Here is a 7,993-nt window from a genome sequence, read left to right as displayed (position 1 = left end):
GGTGGTGGCCAGCATAACTGCCAAACAGTGTTTCTACTTTCTTTTTATTTTAAGTAGTATAAGGATTGTTTCCTTGTGTGTAATCTGATCAGCTTTGTAAAACAACAAACACATTCAAATGCACAAATAAGAACAAGTATTTCTGAGCCGTAAGTCCTGTGTAATTCCAGTACAATGCTTCACCTTTACAATGAGGGGTATAAAGTTAAGTATTTGAATAACTGTCCTTGTTATTTTGGAGAATTTGTACTTTACTTGAGCACTATTGTAACTAAACACTTGTATTTTTACTTAGTTTCAAAAGAAATTATACTTTTAATTTCTTACAATTTCATTTTGATGTCCAAAGTACATTTTTTGCACGCCAACCGCCAAAGTGACAAATCTTTCCTTATTATACTGATCTTATTAAGTGCAATCCAATTAAATTATGCTCCTGTCTGAACTTTTATAGCAAATGATCAATAGCCATTCAGCAGTTAAAGGGTTAGTTCACTCAAAAATGCAAATTCTCTCATCATTTACTCACCCTCATTCCATCCCAGATGAGTTTGACTTTCTTTCTTCTGCAGAACACAAATTACAGTTTTTAGAAGAATATCTCAGCTCTGTAGGTCCATACAATACAAGTGGATGGTGATCAGCACTTTAAAGCTCCATAAAGCACAGACAGTCGTAGTAAAAGTAATCCATACAACTCCAGTGGTTAAACGAATGTCTTCTGAAGCGATATGATTGGTTTGGGTGAGAAACAGATCAATATTTAAGTCATTTTCACTATAATTGTTTACTTCCGGTCGCTCTCCAATACGCATCCATGAGGGGAATCAGTTAACGCTGCCTCTCACGTGATGTAAGCAAGTTAGCATGTTCACGCGAGAACTGACACGATACAACCGGAAGTGCAGCTCAGTTTGTTTACAAGAGAATGTTGTTCACAAGCTTCATTGGTTTTGCTTTCATTTGTACATGCCAGCGCATTTACGTCATGTGAGAGGCAGTGTTAACCGATTTTCTTCATGGACACACATTGGAGAGCGAGCGGAAATAAACTATTATAGTTAAAAGGACTTCAATATTGATCTGTTTCTTACCCAAATTGATCAAATCACTTTAGAAGACATTCATTTAACCACTGGAGGCGTATGGATTACTTTTACTACAACAGTCTATGCTTTTTGATCTTTAAAGTGCTGATCACTATCCACTTGCATTGTATGGAACTACAGAGCTGAGATATTCTTCCAAAAATCTCCATTTGTATTCTGCAGAATAAAGAAAGTCCTACACGTCTGAATGGTATGAGGGTGAGTAATTGAGAGAATTTTCATTTTTGGGTGAACTATCCTTTTAACTCTGGTCTTTTGTCCTTTCACTTATTTATTTATTTTTTTGGCCTAATGCAATATGTTTTAATTATAGATATTGCTGAATATGGATGAACTTCACTCGTGTCAACATGGTCAACAGTCTATAAGCAACTACATTATAAAATCAGTTGCTTCAATATCAGGTACAGTTTGCATTGTCAGTACACTGAAAAATATGCAGTTAAATGGGTTGCATTATAAAGGTTTAATGTAGGCCAAAAAAGGCTAAATATACCCTTATTTTTACTTTCAATTAAGTACAATTAAATATGAAAACTTTTTACTTTCACTCAGTTATGTTTTTGGCTAGATTCTTTGACTTTTAATTGAATAACATTTTGATACAGTAATCCATACTTGCATTTAGTATAATTTCTCAGTACTTTATATACCTCTGTATACAACTACACTTTTTTTTACTCTTTCTGTTTCCATTATTCCTGCACATGCAAAACACCACAATAGTCAGTACTTTCACAATCACTCTTCCCTTGTCACGATTTCAGATAATAAACAACTTGCACTTTATGGTTACAATCTTTGCTTTTCCTTCACATTGCGCATTGTGGTTTTTATTTTCTACTTTATAGATGCTAACAGTACACATGCTAAAAAATCACCTGAGCATGAGACATTAGAATGAAAATGAAGAATTGCAGTTGGCAATGCACTGCATAAAACTTATTCATGGTGGCCAAGACTGACCCATTTTTCTGTGTAATGCATGCAAGATTTGTTTTTGCTGCCATAGCATATAGACATTAAACTACATACAAATCATGTACTGTATGCTAACAGCTACAACAATATCAAACAAATGTACTTCTGCTCTTAAAAAAAATAATAATAATAATAATAATAATAATAATAATCACGTTTTGCCTCTAAACAATGTCTTTCTCTGAGGAACTGGACATAAGTGGAATTTCTTTTTTCTTTTATCAAATATTTAAAAAATCATTAGGCATTGTTTTGGTAATATCATTAATCTGTAGTATGACCAGGAATCACATTGAATTGAACTTTTAATAACCGAACCATGAAGTGCAGAATCAAACCTGCATGACATTTGTTGTTTGGTCTTATTTTTCTAAAGGTCTGGACATGCCCTAGCATGTCAAGTAGGCAACATCTTGCTATTTTTCTCATCACAGATTAGTCATCAATAATAAAATGCCCTCTTTGTACATGCAGCCTCCTTTTGCCACCCAAATGCCAACTACAGTACTGCACTGCAGGTTTGTCACTAAATGAAATTCCTCATAATTCTCATAGTGCAACAGAATTTCTTATTTCTCAGTGTGTCATGACATTTAGTCATGGTAGCTGATTAGAATGTTTTACTGGGAAAAATAAACAGGAGATTCTATGATCTGAAGTCTGAAGGTTTTAAACAGTTAAAAAATGTTCTTAACTGTTTGTCGTGGAAATTAGAATATTTATTCTTGTTATTAAGAACAGGAGGTTGAAGTCTGAAGATTTTAACTGTTTTAACAGCAAAATAGGAAGTATGCCAGTATGAAAAATGTGGTTTCTTTTCTCATATGAAGTGACGGTGTATGGAATATGGTGGTGCCAAACCAAGCATTTTAATTTTCTGATTCAGAGTAAAGCTAAAATGCTATTTCTAGCCATTTTACATGCACATGTTACCAGGCATGATCATATTTTTTTATCAAGAAAATTCATGATAGATCATAATTTCTTTTTTTCTAGTAAGACCTTTGATATTAGGGCAAAAATCGTATTCTTGATAATCATTTTTGTATTGTTTTCCTGTAAAAATATCTAAAAATCCTTAAAACAAGATCAGTTTGATTTATCTTGTTTTAGAAACAACACTGCATAAAATATTTAGGTTTTTGGGAGAATGTATTTTTAACATGTGTATTTTGTCTTACTGTACTGGCAGAGTTTTTATAGTCAAAACAAGTGAAAAAATCTACCAGTGCTGAAGAAGTAATCCAAAATATTTAGAATACGTTACTGACCTTGAGTAATCTAATGGAATACGTTACAAATTAAATTTTATAGCATGTATTCTGTAATCTGTAGTGGAATACATTTCAAAAGTAACCCTCCCAACCCTGTTCACTTCTAACTTCTAACTTAAACAGCCGTTCAACTGAAAACAAGAATTTTTTTTATTTATTCCATTGATACAACTAAAATCTTTAAGAGTTCTCTGTTTTTTATGGATACCTGGATACATTTTTATCCTCTGTAAATATATCAGCAAGTTACATTTTCCTAGTCTTTTTTTTATTCCAGGTATTCTCCAGAACTCATTAATTTTACTGTAAATTGTTTTGATTTCACACCTCAAGGCAAATTTGCACACAATAAAACTGATATGATTGGAAGACATTTCCGTAACCAGTTTAAGGTCTGTCTTTGAAATTCCAGATAACTGTGCATGGATTTACTGCTTAACCTGTTTTGTGTACAGTAACATTAAAAGGGTGGAATGACTGACAGGTGGTGACCAGCATAACTGCCAAACAGTGTTTCTACTTTCTTTTTATTTTAAGTAGTATAAGGATTGTTTCCTTGTGTGTAATCTGATCAGCTTTGTAAAACAACAAACACATTCAAATGCACAAATAAGAACAAGTATTTCTGAGCCGTAAGTCCTGTGTAATTTCAGTACAATGCTTCACCTTTACAATGAGGGGTATAAAGTTAAGTATTTGAATAACTGTCCTTGTTATTTTGGAGAATTTGTACTTTACTTGAGCACTATTGTAACTAAACACTTGTATTTTTACTTAGTTTCAAAAGAAATTATACTTTTAATTTCTTACAATTTCATTTTGATGTCCAAAGTACATTTTTTGCACGCCAACCGCCAAAGTGACAAATCTTTCCTTATTATACTGATCTTATTAAGTGCAATCCAATTAAATTATGCTCCTGTCTGAACTTTTATAGCAAATGATCAATAGCCATTCAGCAGTTAAAGGGTTAGTTCACTCAAAAATGCAAATTCTCTCATCATTTACTCACCCTCATTCCATCCCAGATGAGTTTGACTTTCTTTCTTCTGCAGAACACAAATTACAATTTTTAGAAGAATATCTCAGCTCTGTAGGTCCATACAATACAAGTGGATGGTGATCAGCACTTTAAAGCTCCATAAAGCACAGACAGTCGTAGTAAAAGTAATCCATACAACTCCAGTGGTTAAACGAATGTCTTCTGAAGCGATATGATTGGTTTGGGTGAGAAACAGATCAATATTTAAGTCATTTTCACTATAATTGTTTACTTCCGGTCGCTCTCCAATACGCATCCATGAGGGGAATCAGTTAACGCTGCCTCTCACATGATGTAAGCGAGTTGACATGTTCACGCGAGAACTGACGTGATACAACCGGAAGTGCAGCTCAGTTTGTTTACAAGAGAATGTTGTTCACAAGCTTCATTGGTTTTGCTTTCATTTGTACATGCCAGCGCATTTACGTCATGTGAGAGGCAGTGTTAACCGATTTTCCTCATGGACACACATTGGAGAGCGAGTGGAAGTAAACTATTATAGTTAAAAGGACTTCAATATTGATCTTTTTCTTACCCAAAGTGATCAAATCACTTTAGAAGACATTCATTTAACCACTGGAGGCGTATGGATTATTTGTACTACAACAGTCTATGCTTTTTGATCTTTAAAGTGCTGATCACTATCCACTTGCATTGTATGGAACTACAGAGCTGAGATATTGTTCTAAAAATCTCCATTTGTATTCTGCAGAAGAAAGAAAGTCCTACACGTCTGGAATGGTATGAGGGTGAGTAATTGAGAGAATTTTCATTTTTGGGTGAACTATCCTTTTAACTCTGGTCTTTTGTCCTTTCACTTATTTATTTTTTTTTTGGCCTAATGCAATATGTTTTAATTATAGATATTGCTGAATATGGATGAACTTCACTCGTGTCAACATGGTCAACAGTCTATAAGCAACTACATTATAAAATCAGTTGCTTCAATATCAGGTACAGTTTGCATTGTCAGTACACTGAAAAATATGCAGTTAAATGGGTTGCATTATAAAGGTTTAATGTAGGCCAAAAAAGGCTAAATATACCCTTATTTTTACTTTCAATTAAGTACAATTAAATATGAAAACCTTTTACTTTCACTCAGTTATGTTTTTGGCTAGATTCTTTGACTTTTAATTGAATAACATTTTGATACAGTAATCCATACTTGCATTTAGTATAATTTCTCAGTACTTTATATACCTCTGTATACAACTACACTTTTTTTTACTCTTTCTGTTTCCATTATTCCTGCACATGCAAAACACCACAATAGTCAGTACTTTCACAATCACTCTTCCCTTGTCACGATTTCAGATAATAAACAACTTGCACTTTATGGTTACAATCTTTGCTTTTCCTTCACATTGCGCATTGTGGTTTTTATTTTCTACTTTATAGATGCTAACAGTACACATGCTAAAAAATCACCTGAGCATGAGACATTAGAATGAAAATGAAGCATTGCAGTTGGCAATGCACTGCATAAAACTTATTCATGGAGGCCCAAAAGACTTTGTAATTGTAAATGTAAAAGAACTTCACTGTATATGTGCAAATGTATAATGTGTGGTAAAAAAAATAAAAAAGACTGACCCATTTTTCTGTGTAATGCATGCAAGATTTGTTTTTGCTGACATAGCATATAGACATTAAACTTCATAAAGATCATGTACTGTATGCTAACAGCTACAACAATATCAAACAAATGTACTTCTGCTCTATAAAAAAAAAAAAAAAAAAAAAAACACTAGTTTTGCCTCTAAACAATGTCTTTCTCTGAGGAACTGGACATAAGTGGAATTTCTTTTTTCTTTTATCAAATATTAAAAAAGAAAAAGGGGGGGGGGTTCAAAACAGTGTTACTATGAATGCAAACTTTAACACAGTGAAAAAAACAAAACAAAAAAAAAAAACACTCTATTAGCATAACATATATATATTAATAAATAAAAATGTCCAACATTCTTTTGAATGTCCATGTACTAAAATAAAATATTTGATGCCATGAGTGTACCTTCATTTACTATTACTATTATTTTGAATGGCCATGGAAAATGAAACAATGTGATAACAATTTTACCTGGTCGCAGAAAGTAGTCCGTTAATTTACCTGATGAACTTTCACCTTTTGCTGACCCAGAGCTAATGTGTGCTTCTAAATCACTTGCACCTTTATTAGCAGCTGACACATAAGTGCCAGCTTTACATGTCATAAATTCTGCTTCCCACGGATCTCGACCTGGACAAAAGCATGGGAATTTTTTGTGCAAATCTTCTGTAAATGTGCACTTTCGTTTGGGCATTGTTTCCACTCAGCTGTCATTTGCTGCTACTGTCAAGAAACTGTTTGATGCCGAACACAACAGCGCTTCGCGTGTTCGCGAAGACATTGACAGGCAGGAATTTGGCCAATAGTTGCTGCAAGCGTCTTATAATCGACCAACTGGTGTGCGAGAAGGCGGGACTTACAAAGAGGGGTTAAAGCAATGCAAATATGCGCGCGCAGACAATGAAGTATTAGACCAGATGCACATCATCATGTAACTAAAGCCGAATCTCAGACATTTTTGCAAATTTAGAAATCACGGCCGAACGCTTATTTAAGGTTCGAAAAAGAGGACGTATGGTCACGATAAACAGCAAAATAGGAAGTATGCCTGTATGAAAAATGTGGTTTATTTTCTCATATGAAGTGACGGTGTATGGAATATGGCGGTGCCAAACCAAGCATTTTAATTTTCTGATTCAGAGTAATATAAATTATGGCCGGATATATCATTTAAATTTATTTTTAAATATTCATTGGCACGTAAACCTTCTTAACTGATGAGAGGTTTAATTGCACTCAGACATGGTTCTACTACAAATAAGTCTGTAAACAGGATGCAGTTTCAATAATTTCTGAAATCTGACACAAAGCACAATCCATATAACTGCTAAAAAAATCACCTTGCTGACTCTGTGTTCATGTCAACACTTATCGGTCATTGGATTATAATCACGTGTGTTGTTTGTTGTATAATCAGTAAAATGTTGTAATTACATAGTTGCTGTTCTTTTAAATCCAAATGTAAAACCAAATGATAATATTGTTTTTTTTTTCTGGCCCAAGAAATTCGTTAAAAATCCAACCAAAAAAAATTACCCATGACAAAGTACAACTTACTTGCCGAGAGTTCAGTTGGAAAGAGTCCTGTTTTTACTGATTTTTGGTGATTTAGCGCACACTACAGGCCAATAAATGTTATTATCACTGGCATACAGGAAGGTTTGGGCTTAGCTCAGAATGTAATATTAGCTTACTACTTACTGTGCAGTAGCTATATACTGTACTGTACTGTACTATTTTATTTTTTATTTTTATGTGCAACAGGAGGCTGTGAAACTGTCTAGTATGCAGCCTTAAGCATTTTAAACTGTAGTAGGCCTACATTGTTGTCACCTGACCTCATTACGTTGCATGCATGCTGTTAAGTGAAAATAAAAATGTACTTTGCCTTTTTAATACATTTTTTAGCCAATAAAATAAAAAGCCTTTTAGCCAGTCTAACCAAATAATGAGTCAATAACTGAGCACACACTGT

This window comes from Myxocyprinus asiaticus, chromosome 30 (genome assembly GCF_019703515.2).
Source record: "Myxocyprinus asiaticus isolate MX2 ecotype Aquarium Trade chromosome 30, UBuf_Myxa_2, whole genome shotgun sequence".
Taxonomy (NCBI): Eukaryota; Metazoa; Chordata; class Actinopteri; order Cypriniformes; family Catostomidae; genus Myxocyprinus; species Myxocyprinus asiaticus.
The sequence above is the reverse complement of the archived record's forward strand: the minus strand, read 5'-3'. Positions refer to the sequence as shown.